The 16,219-nt window shown below is 38.1% G+C and overlaps 2 long non-coding RNA genes across 2 annotated transcripts; both read right to left on the bottom strand.

Annotated features, from left to right (window-relative positions):
• Positions 1 to 362: 362 nt before the first annotated feature.
• Positions 363 to 1,252, bottom strand: LOC129896935 (uncharacterized). Its single transcript, XR_008768085.1, has 3 exons — positions 1,157 to 1,252; positions 981 to 1,063; positions 363 to 411 (listed from the first exon to the last, which is right to left on the bottom strand). It is a non-coding gene; the product is annotated as an uncharacterized LOC129896935 (long non-coding RNA).
• Positions 1,253 to 4,795: 3,543 nt separating this feature from the next.
• Positions 4,796 to 5,685, bottom strand: LOC129896961 (uncharacterized). Its single transcript, XR_008768088.1, has 3 exons — positions 5,590 to 5,685; positions 5,414 to 5,496; positions 4,796 to 4,844 (listed from the first exon to the last, which is right to left on the bottom strand). It is a non-coding gene; the product is annotated as an uncharacterized LOC129896961 (long non-coding RNA).
• Between the last annotated feature and the right edge of the window lie 10,534 nt (positions 5,686 to 16,219).

Raw genomic sequence — 16,219 nt, 5'->3', positions numbered from 1 at the left:
TGCCAAGAGAAAGAAGGGTAAACCTTACATACATGAAGCCGTTCTTATCATAGCCATCATAGACATATTCTTATCCTCGACATCATCAATGTCGTTGTAAAACATATCTATCGTTACTATCATAAAAGCTTGTAATACTATAAACCTTTGTCTTGGAAAGCTATAGACATTTTGGAAAACATTGATGGGTTATAGAAGAAGTAGTCATTCCCTTGGGACCATTGACACCTAGCTTTTGAAAACAAAGAAAATATGGAAGCACTTATCAAACCATAACATCGGAATCATGCCTTGAAAGAAAAGGGTAAGCCTTACATACCTATGCCAAAGACATGCCAAAAGAAAGAACGGTTAGCTTTACATACCTGTACCGCGCCTTACTAGCTTTTCTTATTCTTCCAACTTGTCTTTCTACATTCAAGAGAGTTGACATATTCATTAGATTCATCACCATATACTTGTCTCAATCCTTCAAACAAATTAATTTCCAATCTGCCGAAATTTCGGCAGCATCTCCCCTATAAATACACCATCCCCGAGATTTCAACTCGGCCACCATGTCAACAACCATATCAACAACAACAACCAGCAGTATATATATACAATCAAATCACCTCAACTTTACACAACACAAGCTCCAAACAACTAGCATAAAACTACGATACCAAAATAGAGTTTTTAACCTTTATTTCGTAAAATCTTTAACCATACCAACCGGGGGGTCATGTGGCTGCAACCAGCAGAAACCACACCCTTTTTAAAACACTTTAAAGGCCTGCAACATACAATCCAACCAGCTGCACCCGCAGCGCCACAACGACAACACACTACGCGACTCCGATTTAGCTACTACGACTTTAATTTAGTAGTTTCCAACATCATGCCTCCTTATACATTTTCTCTGCTTCCAGCCATATTTAGGACACGTAATATACCTCATAACAACATCATAAACTCCAATTTGAAAGGAGAGACCTTACCTTTACCGAAACTCTCCAAAACTTGCCTCGGAAGCTCTCCTAGCGCGGCTAAAACTTTGGGGCTGTTTGGTAACGTTTTTGGGCTGCTACAAACCATAAATTTACGTTACCAATACCTTAATAACATCTTGGTACACCTTAGATAATTAATTCACGAAGCAAAATCGGAGATTTACCTTTTTTTTCCCTTGGCCGAACCTATTCTTTCTCTAGCTTCAAGTTTCTTCTCTTCCTTTCTCTCTAGAACTCTCTTGAATCCTCTTGTTGATAAAGAAAACTTAATGGATAAATATGACTTAAAAGTCATCAACATATATATATATAAGCCACTTAATTAATGGGCTAAGTTCCAAGACTTGGGCCCTTTCCTTGTGTTGGGCCTCTCTTATTATTTTGATTTCTTTCCAAGCCCAATCCCTTGGCCCATATGTTTTCATAAACTACATTTTGTGAACTTCCAACTTATATATATATATATATATATATATATATATATATATATTTTCCTTATTCTCTTTTTTTTTTCAATACTTCCATCTCCAAAATTCCATAACCAACTTATGTATCAAACAAGACCAAAACGTACCATTATCCTTCACTTGTTACAATTATTCCAAATGTCCAAATGTACAAAAATATGGGTTGTAACATTCTCCCCCCCTTTAGAACATTCGTCCTCGAATGTTAAACCGACTTTATGGGATGTCTTAATACTTCGGAAGGGTTCCTCTTATTGTTGTCCTTTTTTTTTCATGCCCATTCCTTGTCCCTCACTCCATTCTCCTTATACTCGAACTCCTAGGTCTTACACGAGTCCTCATCCCACGTTATGGGTTTCCTTTTTTTGGTACTTGAGAGGATTGTGATCCCTTTTTGGCTTAATATAATATGGTATCGCGCATTGTCGGTGATTTTTCTCGGGAGTTTCACCTACTCTCTTTATTTCCCAAATATTGATCCACCAAAATTTTCAATCTTAACCTATAGTCAAATAATAGCAGCGTACGTTGCAACAATTGTACCCTTTATTCTTGCTGTCGCTCGATCTTTGGTATCCTTATATGATTAATGCCTTTCTTACCGTGACACCAGTTGCTGGAACTCACATGTCCATCGATACAATCATACGTGAGACATCCTTCACATGCATATGTACATGCATATATTTACCATCGACTAGCCCACAAAATACTTCCAAACGCTGTTCAAGCATATCCTTATTCCAGAGTTGTGATGCACTTTCTATCTCTTCACCAGCCTAGTCTACCTCGTCTTACGCGGCCTCTTAAGGTTTCCAGCCATTCCATAAACTCTAGTTTTTCTTTAGGTTACTCTAACCTCTCATTTGTCTCTTACGTCTGGATATATAGAATTCTTGCATACTTCCCAGGGGGTCACCCATCATAGTACTACTCTTGTCCAAGCACGCTTAACCTCGTAACTTTGATGGAATTGGGTGCATTAATGCCGATATAATCGCGTCCACTTCCTCATATGACCTTTATCACATCATCGGGAGCGAATCAAGGTCTTACAGGTTCCGAGATACTTTCGTAACACGTCCTTCTTTTACAATTATTGTTTTGCCCTTTTTGATTCTCAATCTTCCCCTTTCGCTTTTGCGCATGACTATCTTTCGTTCTTGACTCCCAGATTCCCGAGGGTAGTGATCCCATTTTCATCTCCATAACCTCTTTGAAACAACGCATCTCACTTATTATTTATTTACAGTATTTCCTTCCCACACTTATTCCTGTTAGGCGTACCCACTATGGCAAGATCTCCTCACCACGCCTACTATTCAAAATCTGTGCGTAGAAAATATCAACAGTACTTCACAGAACATACAACTATATGACACATTCCAGCCATCCAGTATTTTCAGTTTCAGGTAGCAACGCAGATATATCCAAACTCACCTCCATAACTCGCCATATCGTCACTCACCTCCTTTAGTCGCGGAAAAGGCTCATATAGGGAATATCTTCTCCTATGACTTGGCTCTATCGCACGAAGTAGGACGGAAAGAAGGTCGACAATTCCTAGATGCCCCGCAGCCTCCTGCTTATAAATGTGGCCGGCTTCACATCCATAAACAGGACTCTACTAGACACGACTTTGCAGACATCCCTTAGACCGACCTGCTCTGATACCACTCTATCACACCCCGATATCAACAGGGTGTGATGGGCACCCGACCCCGTGCTCGGAGCCGAGCGAACCCGCTAACTCATATTACATACTCAATCTCTTTAAAATTTGCATCAAAAAGAATTGAAAAACATAGCTACGCTTTCTGAATCTTGCTATCCAAAATCTACCATCTCATAAACTTATGACATACTACATAATAACATATCGGCTGGTGACGCCGCTTACAAAGCTGACACTCTATACCCACGACTCTGTCTGCAAAGTCTCTAACTTCGAATGAAACATCATAGCGCATATACTCTGACTCGGCAGCACCCCAGGAACAAGTGGAGTTGCTAACCCCGCTGGAACATCTTCTATAATAGCTTCTACTTGTCTGTGTGTACCTGCGTGGCATGAAACGCAGCCCCCAAGGAAAAGGGGGTCAGTACGAGTAATGTACCGAGTATGTAAGGCACGAAAATCAGCATAATAAAGAACATAAGGTATGAACAACCATATCGTAGAATCATAGACATATAGTGAGTTAAGAGAGTAACCTGTACATATGAGTGCCCTTTTAGGCCAGATGCCATGCATGCTTGTCTTATCATAAAAAAACATTTCTTGTTCATATTCATAGAAAATAGAAGTCATATCACCGAACAACGTCGGCGTGCCCACATATGTCCCGCGTCCGGGCATCCCGCGTTCAGGATGAAAATTACTCCAACTGATCAGGTGGGAATGCGTCTATAGCGCCACATATACACCTCCCCATATCCCCTATATACATATACATATACATATAGACAGCATGCACGAGAGCCCAATGAAAGTCGTGTATTTATCGGAGTGACGGAAGGTCGGTAACCTCCGATTATATTATGAATTAATCACGGTCGCTTTGTCTCACCTTGAAGGAACAATTATTATAGGATGAGACTATCAACGAAAGATAATATTAAGAGAACGTAGAATAAGGTCACAATCTCATTAGACGCCAAATCGTATACATATCCACATAGGACCAATTTTCAAGACTCGTAGAAAAATCGGAATGAGCTATGATTCAAAATCAAGATAAGAGTCATGTCAAGTACCTTTCGAAAATTTCCATGGATTATATCAAAATAAAACTTTTGGAATCATATACACGTATCTAAGCACGAGAAAATATCCTTTGGAAACTCAAGAAAATCGGCCATCCTAGTGGCTCTACGAATAAGACTTTCTTGAAATTGTATAAAATGCCATATACTTGTTTCATAAAAATCATGCCAAAAAGAAAGAGTAGCTCTATATATTTATGTCAAAATATGCCAAGAGAAAGAAGGGTAAACCTTACATACATGAAGCCGTTCTTATCATAGCAATCATAGACATATTCTTATCCTCGACATCATCAATGTCGTTGTAAAACATATCTATCGTTACTATCATAAAAACTTGTAATACTATAAACCTTTGTCTTGGAAAGCTATAGACATTTTGGAAAACATTGACGGGTTATAGAAGAAGTAGTCATTCCCTTGGGACCATTGACACCTAGCTTTTGAAAACAAAGAAAATATGGAAGCACTTATCAAACCATAACATCGGAATCATGCCTTGAAAGAAAAGGGTAAGCCTTACATACCTATGCCAAAGACATGCCAAAAGAAAGAACGGTTAGCTTTACATACCTGTACCGCGCCTTACTAGCTTTTCTTATTCTTCCAACTTGTCTTTCTACATTCAAGAGAGTTGACATATTCATTAGATTCATCACCATATACTTGTCTCAATCCTTCAAACAAATTAATTTCCAATCTGCCGAAATTTCGGCAGCATCTCCCCTATAAATACACCATCCCCGAGATTTCAACTCGGCCACCATGTCAACAACCATATCAACAACAACAACCAGCAGTATATATATACAATCAAATCACCTCAACTTTATACAACACAAGCTCCAAACAACTAGCATAAAACTACGATACCAAAATAGAGTTTTTAACCTTTATTTCGTAAAATCTTTAACCATACCAACCGGGGGGTCATGTGGCTGCAACCAGCAGAAACCATACCCTTTTTAAAACACTTTAAAGGACTGCAACATACAATCCAACCAGCTGCACCCGCAGCGCCACAACGACAACACACTACGCGACTCCGATTTAGCTACTACGACTTTAATTTAGTAGTTTCCAACATCATGCCTCCTTATACATTTTCTCTGCTTCCAGCCATATTTAGGACACGTAATACACCTCATAACAACATCATAAACTCCAATTTGAAAGGAGAGACCTTACCTTTACCGAAACTCTCCAAAACTTGCCTCGGAAGCTCTCCTAGCGCGGCTAAAACTTTGGGGCTGTTTGGTAACGTTTTTGGGCTGCTACAAACCATAAATTTACGTTACCAATACCTTAATAACATCTTGGTACACCTTAGATAATTAATTCACGAAGCAAAATCGGAGATTTACCTTTTTTTTCCCTTGGCCGAACCTATTCTTTCTCTAGCTTCAAGTTTCTTCTCTTCCTTTCTCTCTAGAACTCTCTTGAATCCTCTTGTTGATAAAGAAAACTTAATGGATAAATATGACTTAAAAGTCATCAACATATATATATATAAGCCACTTAATTAATGGGCTAAGTTCCAAGACTTGGGCCCTTTCCTTGTGTTGGGCCTCTCTTATTATTTTGATTTCTTTCCAAGCCCAATCCCTTGGCCCATATGTTTTCATAAACTACATTTTGTGAACTTCCAACTTATATATATATATATATATATATATATATATTTTCCTTATTCTCTTTTTTTTTTCAATACTTCCATCTCCAAAATTCCATAACCAACTTATGTATCAAACAAGACCAAAACGTACCATTATCCTTCACTTGTTACAATTATTCCAAATGTCCAAATGTACAAAAATATGGGTTGTAACAAAAACCTCCTTTCAAAATACAGCTATACAATCGAAAAGATAATAGCTTTCAACAACCCATTACAAAGTTAGCAGCAGTAACAAAACCATTAATCAATTCAGGACATACTTAAATCACAATAAGGTGATAAGAAGGTTGTGATATCAAAAAAACTAGTAGCAACTGCTTTATGCAATAAGTTAGCTAATCTTGGGAACCTTGGTACTCTCTCCACTAATGAGAGTGACCAAACAAGTAATAATAATCTTGTAAGATGGACTCCAGTTAAAATATCAAAAAAAGGACCTAGGGTACCAGACTTGTTTTTTGCCGATGACCTAGTGTTTATGAGTAGAGCAGACAAATTCTCCGGGTGAGTCTATTAAGCAAGTCCTTCACGATTTTTGTGATCAATCTGGCCAATCCATTAGTTACTCAAAATCAAAGCTGATCTTTTCAAAAAATACAAGGAATGACTCTAAAAGAGACATAACGACAATTCTTAATATTAAAGCCAGCTCTTCTTTCGGAAAATATCTAGGTTTTCCCGTCTTCACCAAACCTCCTTCCTAAAAAGACTATCAATTTATCATTGATAACATGAATCAAAGATTAGAGGGTTGGAAAACAAAATTCCTTAACATTGCAGGTAGGACTACCCTGGCTAAGGCATGCCTAAACAACATGCCAACACACGTAATGAAATACATTAAACTACCATTCTTAGTTACTAAAAAAATTGATTAAATCCAAAGAAACTTTATCTGAGGATCGACAAGTGTAAAAAAGAAGCTACACTTGATCGATTGGTTCACAGTTGCAAACAACAAAGGGGATGGGGGCCTAGGAGTGGAGAAAACTGCGAAGAAAAATAACGCTGTCCTCACTAAGTTAGCCCAGAGAACCTATAACTATAACACCTCCCCTTGGGCATCTTTATTAATCAATAAATATAGTTCCAAAGGAATGAACACATCATGTACTACTCAAAGAAGCAGCCATAGCACCACATGGAGGAACATCAACAAAGGCTGGGAAACATGTATTAAGGGTCTAAAATGGACAATAAAAAATGGACACCAAACCTCCCTATGGTATGATAAATGGATCAACACTAATAAAACACTAAGGGAACTTATTAAAGGACCATTAACAGAAACGGACCACAACATGAGGGCAGGAGACATTCTTACCCCAATAGGTACTTGGTCATTAGAAAAGATTTTCTTTGTACTACCCTATCATATAAAAAGTGTGATACTGAGTACCTATATCCCATTCAACCCTGCTTCCGTACATAAGATATACTGGAGTCCCAGCCCAAAGGATGTCTTGACAACTAGTTCAGTGTACAAATTCCTTAATCACAATGGAGAAGATCTCCAAACCAAACAAAACTCTTTCCATTGGATATGGAAATTAAAATGCCCTAATAAGATTAGGTTCTTCTTATGGCTATGCAAACACGGTAGGCTACATACATGCTCATATCTCCAACGAATAGGTATCAATGTAGACAAATCATGTTACTACTGCCACAAGCCTAGAACTATAAAGCACATCTTCTTATATTGCCCTTATGTAAAATGTTATTGGGACGAGTTAGGTCTTAGTAAAATCACCAATAACATCTCGCCTGGAAATGACAATGATTGGCTAGAATCTCTCAAAAATGTCCATCATAGAATAAATAAATAAATAAATCCCTCCATTGGAATCAAGCATTTCCTTTTTATCTATCGCATATCTGGCTAACTAGAAACAATAACTATCATAACCGGAAAAAAGTCTCTCTCAACACCAAATCATCTTACATTTTCTCTATGGAATTTATCTACTTAACTAACCAATACACAACCCCCATTACTAACTCACTTACACACGTGTATTGGAGAAAGCCCACTGGAAAATATAAGCTGAATACGGATGGCGCTTTGGATGCGAAAATAGAAAAAGGAGGTCCTGGAGGGGTAGTTAGAGACAAAGACTGAAATTGGGTAGTAGGATTTATGGGTAATGTATACAAATCTACCATCTTTCTAGCTGAAATAAAATCCCTAATCAAGGGTCTCAAGCTAATGCCATTTCGTAATCTAACACCAATAGAAATTTTCATAGACAACACAGATATCATTCGATACCTCCAAATTGATCACCCATCTTATTCAAACATTTTGTCTGATTGCAGGGATCTAATCTTACAGCTAGGGAGCCCTCCGATCCAGCATAATTATCGGGAGGAAAATTAAGTGGCAAACATCCTAGCAAGGAAGGGTGCAAAGCTAACTGAAGTCAACAAGTTTTTGATATATGAAGTTCCGCCATTGTTTGCCGTATCAAAGTTGGAAGCTGACAAAGACGGAACTCGGAACTCTTTTTGTTATAAATGTAAAAAGTGACTCTAATACTAATAACATTCCCCTCCCCTCCTCCCAGTATATTAGCAGTAGCAAAGCTCTGCCACTATCCTGTAATGAAGCAAACTGTTGTCAACCATGTAACTTGCTCAATAATTCTATAGGTGAACGCCTTAACGTCTTCAAATCGAGCAGTGCATTTGCTTTTCCATATCTCAGCACAAAATAGTATGAAGGCATTGGTTCATTGTCTTATAGATTTTGTTGTTTGTCTTTGCCATCCACCAGTGCATTACAATATCTCTAATAGATCCTTTGTGAATTTTGATCCCACAATAATTACCAATTGTAATCATGTATTAATAAGTACTCTTTGTAATGATGCATAATATATCATATGATCTCCCTATTAACCATAAAAATTATCATAATGAGAATGGAACTACTCAAGACGCGAAAATGGATTTATTTGAGTACAATAATAAATTTGAAGAGTTTGAAATTGATCAAGTGCGGGAGGCGAAATATGAAATCTGTTGAAGAATGTATCAAAGAATGTCTTGTTGAAAAATGTATCAGTGGTTGTCATGTTGGCGAAATGGATGTATGTATCAATACGAAATTGACTGAAATCTGTCCATCTGATACATTAACCTAAATGACACGTATCAAGTTAATATTAAACTTTTAATACTAAAAATATCTCAAAGTTGTTCTGATACATTACCTTTGATGATTTTGTAGCAGAAGGCTCTTCAATACCTTCAACAACATCTATTTCCTTGGGCATTGGTGATACATCATGCATTTTTTGTGGAATATTGAAAGTTTCTAATTCCTAAAAGTATACAATTAACAATTACTTCAGAAAATAAATATTGAGATGGAAAATGAAAAATCGGATACATCAATATGGAATGTATCAAGTTTTTTAACATTGTGACATTTAGTAATTTTGATACATTACTTTTAATGTTTCTGTAGTAGCAATCTCTTGAACACATTCAGCAGAATCTAAATCTTTGAGCATTGGTGATACATCATCTACTTGTGGACTTTGGGATGTTTCAACTTCCTAAGAGTACAAGACTAACAATTACTACACAAAATAAATGTTGAAATGGAAAATGATGAATCTGATACATCAGAAGCAATGTATCAACATAAGGATATTGTATGTACCTGAGTAAATTTCTGTGCATTAGATTTTTCTTGTGCTTTAGGGGCATCAGACTTAATTGGATCAATAATGGGCTCTTCCACTATAGTAGGTGATTGTGGTTCTTCAACCACATTGAATGATTGCACAAAATCAACATTTTAAATTGGACTTGATGTGCCGACATTATCATGATCAGGAATCTATGATGTTATGAATTTTTTTTAATTGTAACAAATAAATAAATACAAATATTTTAACAAAAAACACTAAACCTTTATGGATGGGTTAACGTTTTCTTCAATGGATTTCAAAATATCTGAGCGAGTAGATTTGGTCATATGCTTGAGTCGATTGAACTTCCGATCAACCTTAATAGAAAAATAACAAAAGTTAGAATGTATCAACTTGTTAAAAATATATTGATTTACTTAAAACTAATACTTAAAGCTTCTGTATTTGTTTATAAACTTTTTTAGTTCATTTGCATCCATTAAAGCAATTTGTTTTGAAGGTCCAGAAGTTCCACCTCCTCTCACTGTCTTCGGCATAGGTTTTCCAGTAGTGGTTTTGGTCTTTGATACATCATGAACAGGCTATTTTTTTGGTTGTGGCGATAGGACATCTTTCTCTTTGTTCGTCATTTTCATCGAAATAGACTTTTTACCAAGAACAATCTTCTTTCTTTTGGGAAAAAGTGGGGAAGATATATCAGCAATACAACTGGATCTCCTTAGCAACTCTTCGAGAGGTTTAGTTGAAAAATTCTCAAAGCCAGAGAGTTTTTGAACTTCCGCTCGTTTGGGATTCTCAACTGATGTCGATGGTGCATTAGGATCTTCACTTCCAGGGATATCAAGGAATGCAATTTCATCTTGTGTTGAGATTATGTTGGAATATGAAAACTGAAAAAAGAAACAAAAGTAAAAATAAAAAAACAAAAAGAAGATCATTATGTATTAAGGGTTGAGTAATAAAACATGATGTATCATATTCAATAGTAATGAATGTATCAGATTTGTTAAATGTAAAGCATCAGAACATAATTGAAAACAAAATAAAGATTAGGTTAATAAATTCTTAGGAATCTGGTACTACAATTGATAAGTACCAAATGATACATACTTGTATGAATAGGATTTTATGGAATATACCTCACTGGAAATGGTAGACATAAAGGTCTCATATTTAGGCTTGACCGCAACAACACACCAATTAAGAATTCTGGGATGTGATTACCCACTCTTACATCAATTTCAGAAGGGACTTGAGATGCACATTCATAAATCTATGCATTTAGAATGTATGGCATGCCGCCCAAACGATACATCTGTTTGGCAATAGTAAACTCATGTCTCATACTTTTCATCATTTTGGAAAAGGCTATTTGACCCCATGGGAACTGCTCATATTTACTATCCTCATATTTACCATCCTCTATCATTCTAAAATCATCAGAAGAAATAAGTGAATCACCTAGTTGAGAAAACACAAATGTATGGATGAAGTAGAGAATGACCATCTTAACAGCATCTTCGTTGTTTTCCCATCTTCCAATCAAGAAACATTTTATTAGACGACCTTTGTTTACACCCGTTTGTGCACCGGAAAAATATTTCGACATCAACCTGCTGGGAGGTGTATCCAGGTACTGAAAATAGTTGATATTACTAGTACATTGCAAGCCGGTAATGATAGAAAATTTCTTGATCGAAAAATAGAGTATGTTACCCTGAACGTGACGAATGTGTAATTTATCAGGGTTGTTTTGCTCCAACTCAAGAAGTAAAAGACATTTTATAATTTGACCTTGAAAATTGCATTGTGGCATATTTAGGTAGTGACCAAAAATGATTTGACTAAATAACTTAATCCCTTCTTTACCTATTGAAGATTGGAAATCATCAATAAAGTTAGTGGTGTAGACAGTGCCGAATTTCAATTAGTGAGAAGGGATCTTTTTGATGACATACTTCAAGCCCTGCATTGACAAAACAATTGAATAAATACAAAGGAAAAATCTAATACATGACATATCTAGCTTGATAAAAAATTGTGAACTTATGTATCATGTACATGACTAAATACATAATGAATAACACATAATGTATCATAAACACCACAGAAAGAATCAATAAACCTTATGCATCATGAATAACACATAATGTATCAACAAAACAACAAAAATAGCAGTAAAACTTATGAATCAGGTTATAACACCTAATGTATTATGAACACAACAAAAAATAGCAGTAAAACTTATTAATCAAATTATAATACATGATTTATCATGAAGACCACAAAATATCAATAAACCTTATGAATCATAGATAACACATAATGTATCATGAAGACCACAAAATATCAGTAAATTGTCATGCACTGGGAGGGTACTCTAGACGTGACCGGTACTTGAAAGCCATCTCTGACCTTCAAGCGAACCACCTAACTCAATCATTCCGTCATTCAGTCATATACGCTCAAAGGAAGGCTCAATTATAATATGCTACTTACAATATGGGGGCCGAAGGCCAAACATGTTTAACTCAACAAGATAAGTATAATAGGACTTCTCAAAATAACGGTCCAAACTCCCCACACTCTAGTCTATGAATCCTCTATCAAAGTCTAGAAGGTGCCAATGACAAGCCCATGTCTACCACAATCAAAATAAAGGAGACAACATGAAGCTATACAGGGAGCTCAAGATCCTCCGGAAGCTAGGAGGACTCACCACGTAACTGGAAGTGCATAGATAATCAACGGTGCACTGGTTGATGATCTCTGGTACCTGTCTCTGCATCATGAAACGATGCAAGACAAATGGCGTCAGTACGTGGAATGTACGAGTATGTAAAATGGCCGGATGAAACAACATCAAGAAAACATCAACATCAACTCAAGATCCCAACTCATACATATATACATGACAACTCACTTAATTGTCCTAAGTCTAACAAGAATAGTTTAGACGGGATTAACTCATAAGCCACTTAACTCAACTAACTCGGAGCACTATCAAGACCTAAATGGGAGTTTCTCTTATCCGACAACCATCACTTATGAGCCGGTGATAGTACAACAATCAGACATTGTTGCCACGTCCGTCCATACCTTGCCAGGGCATGAACGCCTCTCTAATCATGGATACCATCGATTAGTCAAGTCCTATCATTTCAGGACAATAAAATGGGAAACATCCGACTTTAACGGTTCGATCCCATGGGAAGCATCCGACTTTAACGATTCCATCCCTACCTACGTTGGCGGCGTAGTTTTTGGGGTTCGAGTATGGACTATACTCTTACCCGCTTCGATGCTCGATACTCCTCCCATGACTCCATGCTCATAAGACTCCCTCCAATCATCTTAAACAAGCCCTTACGGCTAGTTTCATGTGGGTCATTGCCAACTCATCAACTCTATTCTCATTTCAACTCAATTAAGTCATAATGACAAGTTCCATTTAGGACCTCGTCCACTCGTCAATTCTACCCTCCAATTAACTCAATCAAGCCTCTTTTAGATAAGCATTTATGACATCTCCTCAAGACTCATCACAACTCTATGGCTTTAGCTCAACAATTCAAGTAGAATAACACATTTAAGGAATTGACCTATGCAACATAATCACATGGTTAAAGAGATCAACAAAACATAACAACAAGTCATCTCCATCAACTCATACTAATATAAAGGTTTTAGGAACTTCTTAGCTCAACAACATCAACACATATAGCATTAATTAAATAGGGGACAAAACTCATTCAAATATAAACCATACCAAGAAACTCCTTTTTTATGGACATGTAACCTCAAAGCAAGAGTAGAGCACATGGGTGGACTCAACCCATGTTTTGGATAGCCTTACATACCTTAGTGAAGACTTGAAGAAAACCTTGGTGTTGGGTCTTCAATGGAGGACTCAAATCTTGAAGCTCTTGGAACTCTTCTTGTTGGAAATGGAGAAGAAGAAGAAGAACAGAGAGAGAGGGAGATTTCTAGAGCTTTTCTAGAGAGAGAGTGGGGGCTGAAAATATGTCCCCAAATTGGCCAAGGATGATACATATATAATTTGGGGGAATTCCCAAATTACCCCTTCTCAAAAGTTCTGAAAAATAGGCAAAAATGCTCTTGGTGCGATAATGGCGCATCGCGCCATTGCAGCGCCAGGCTGATTATGCCTAAAACCTGCACACCTTGTAGTGGCGCGCCGCGCCAGAGACCAAACTACTGAGGCATGTTTCTGGCCCGATAGTGGTGGGTCGCGCCCTTATAGCGCCAAGGCCAATATTTTTTGGGTTTTAGAAATTGGCTTGAAAAACCCTGCACACCTTTTAGTGGCGCGCCGCGCCAGTGACCAAACTACTGAGGCATGTTTCTGGTGCGATAGTGGCGCGTCGCACCCTTACAGCGCCAAGCCCAGTTTTCCAGCAATTGCAACCCAGTCCTGGAAATCTCTGTTGTGCTAGTTCATCTTAGGATCATCATATCTTTTGACTCTAAACTCCAAAATGTACATTTTTGGTGGCGTTAGAAAGAAGACTCGACGACCATTAATTTAATAGCCATTCTGGGACGAGTTGGAAGAGGAATTCCTAATTTTTACACGGATGAGATTGATCACACCTGATCGTGGGCCACCTAGCTCGTCATATATCAAAAGATAGGGTCATTAGAAGTCAACCCCTCATGTGAACTCCTCCTCAAACTTAGTCACGACGAATCTTTTGGACTTGGCTTGGTCCTAGAGGTCCTTTGTGGCCCCATATTACCTCTAACACTTCTCAATTTCTCAAGGACTCGTCTTAACTCATACAAATGCTCCATAATACTCGAGTTCGACCCTACCCAAAAATAAGAAGGGTCTGAATCTTAGGGAAATGTTTTGAGGGGTGTTATATTATCTACCCCTTGGGATCATTCGTCCTCGAATGACGAGTGACCAAGAATGGACTCGGGGTACAAATCACAATTAAAATTCAGTCATTCAATCAATAAAATTCTCAATCAATTATCAATCAAGACTCAAAATGCACAAATGAATTCAAATCAAGGAAATGGGCATTACCTTCAACATTCTCATCGGTAGGCACGAATAGATGTGGATATTTAGATTTCATGGCTTCCTCCGCTTCACATGTAGCTTCCTCAACAAATTGATTCCTCTACAGGACTTTAACTGAGGCGATCTCTTTATTCCTTAATTTGCGGATTTGGCGATCAAGAATTTGGACCGGAACCTCTTCATAGGATAAGCTATCCTTAACTCCGATACTCTCAATGGGGACTACCAATGAGGGATTGCCCAAGCACCTTTTCAACATCGAAACATGGAACACTGGGTGAATAGAGGCTAGCTCTGAGGGTAACTCCAACTCATAAGCAACACTTCTAATCCGCCTCGAAATCTGGTAAGGACCAATATATCGAGGACTGAGCTTCCCTTTCCTTCCAAACCTCATGACACCCTTCATGGGTGACACTTTCAAATACACCCAATCACCCACCTCAAAATCCAAGTCTCTCCTCCTCACATCGGTGTAAGAGTTTAGGCGGCTTTGGGCTGTCTTTAGCCTATCTTGGCTAATTCTCACCTTCTCCATGGCTTGGTGAACAAAGTCAGGCCCAATCAACTCAATCTCACCAACTTCAAACTACCCAATGGGCGATCTATACCTCCTCCCATACAAAGCTTCATAAGGAGCCATTTGGATGCTTGCATGATAGCTATTGTTGTACGCAAACTCTATGAGAGGTAAGTGGTCATCCCAATTTCCCTTGAAGTCAAGCACACATGCCCTCAACATATCTTCTAATGTCTGGATGGTGCGCTCTGCCTGGCCATCTGTTTGGGGATGGAAGGCTGTACTCAAGTTCACCCTCGAACCCAGTCCCTTTTGAAAGGATTTCCAAAATTGGGAAGTGAATTGAGCTCCTCTGTCTGAGATGATAGACAAAGGGACCCCATGCAATCTGACGATCTCCTGAATGTACAACTTTGCATAATCTTCTGCGGTGTCAGTAGTCTTAATCGCCAAGAAGTGAGCTGATTTCGTCATTCTATCCAAAATCACCCAAATGGAATCGTGTTGCTTTTGGGACCTCGACAAGCCTGTAATAAAGTCCATGTTGATCATCTCCCACTTCCATTCTGGAATTTCTATGTTTTGGGCTAAACCACATGGCCTTTGATGCTCAACCTTCACTTGTTGGCAATTCGGGCACTTGGAAATAAATTCCGTAATATCCCTCTTTATCCCACTCCACTAATAGATTTCCCTCAAGTCATGATACATTTTCGTAGATCCTAGATGAATGGAGTACTTGGAGCTATGCGCTTCAGCCATAATCCTTTCTCGAACATCATCGACATCAGGTACACACAATCTACTTTGGTACCTCAACATACCATCTCCCTCTTTGGTGAAAACCATCACCCCTTGTTTGTGAACAACCTCCTTCAACCGGAAGAGGACGGGATCCTGATCTTGTTTCTCCTTTACCTCTGCTACAAGTAAGGATGTAGACCCATCCTGAACAGAAATTCCGCCTTCATTGTTCTCTTCCAGACGAACTCCTAATCGGGCTAATCTATGTACCTCCTTTGCCAATTCCCTCTTTCCCTCCTTTACATGGGTAGTGTTACCCATAGACAACCTGCTAAGA

This window comes from Solanum dulcamara, chromosome 7, assembly GCF_947179165.1.
Source record: "Solanum dulcamara chromosome 7, daSolDulc1.2, whole genome shotgun sequence".
Lineage (NCBI taxonomy): Eukaryota > Viridiplantae > Streptophyta > Magnoliopsida > Solanales > Solanaceae > Solanum > Solanum dulcamara.
The sequence above is the reverse complement of the archived record's forward strand: the minus strand, read 5'-3'. Positions and strand labels throughout refer to the sequence as shown.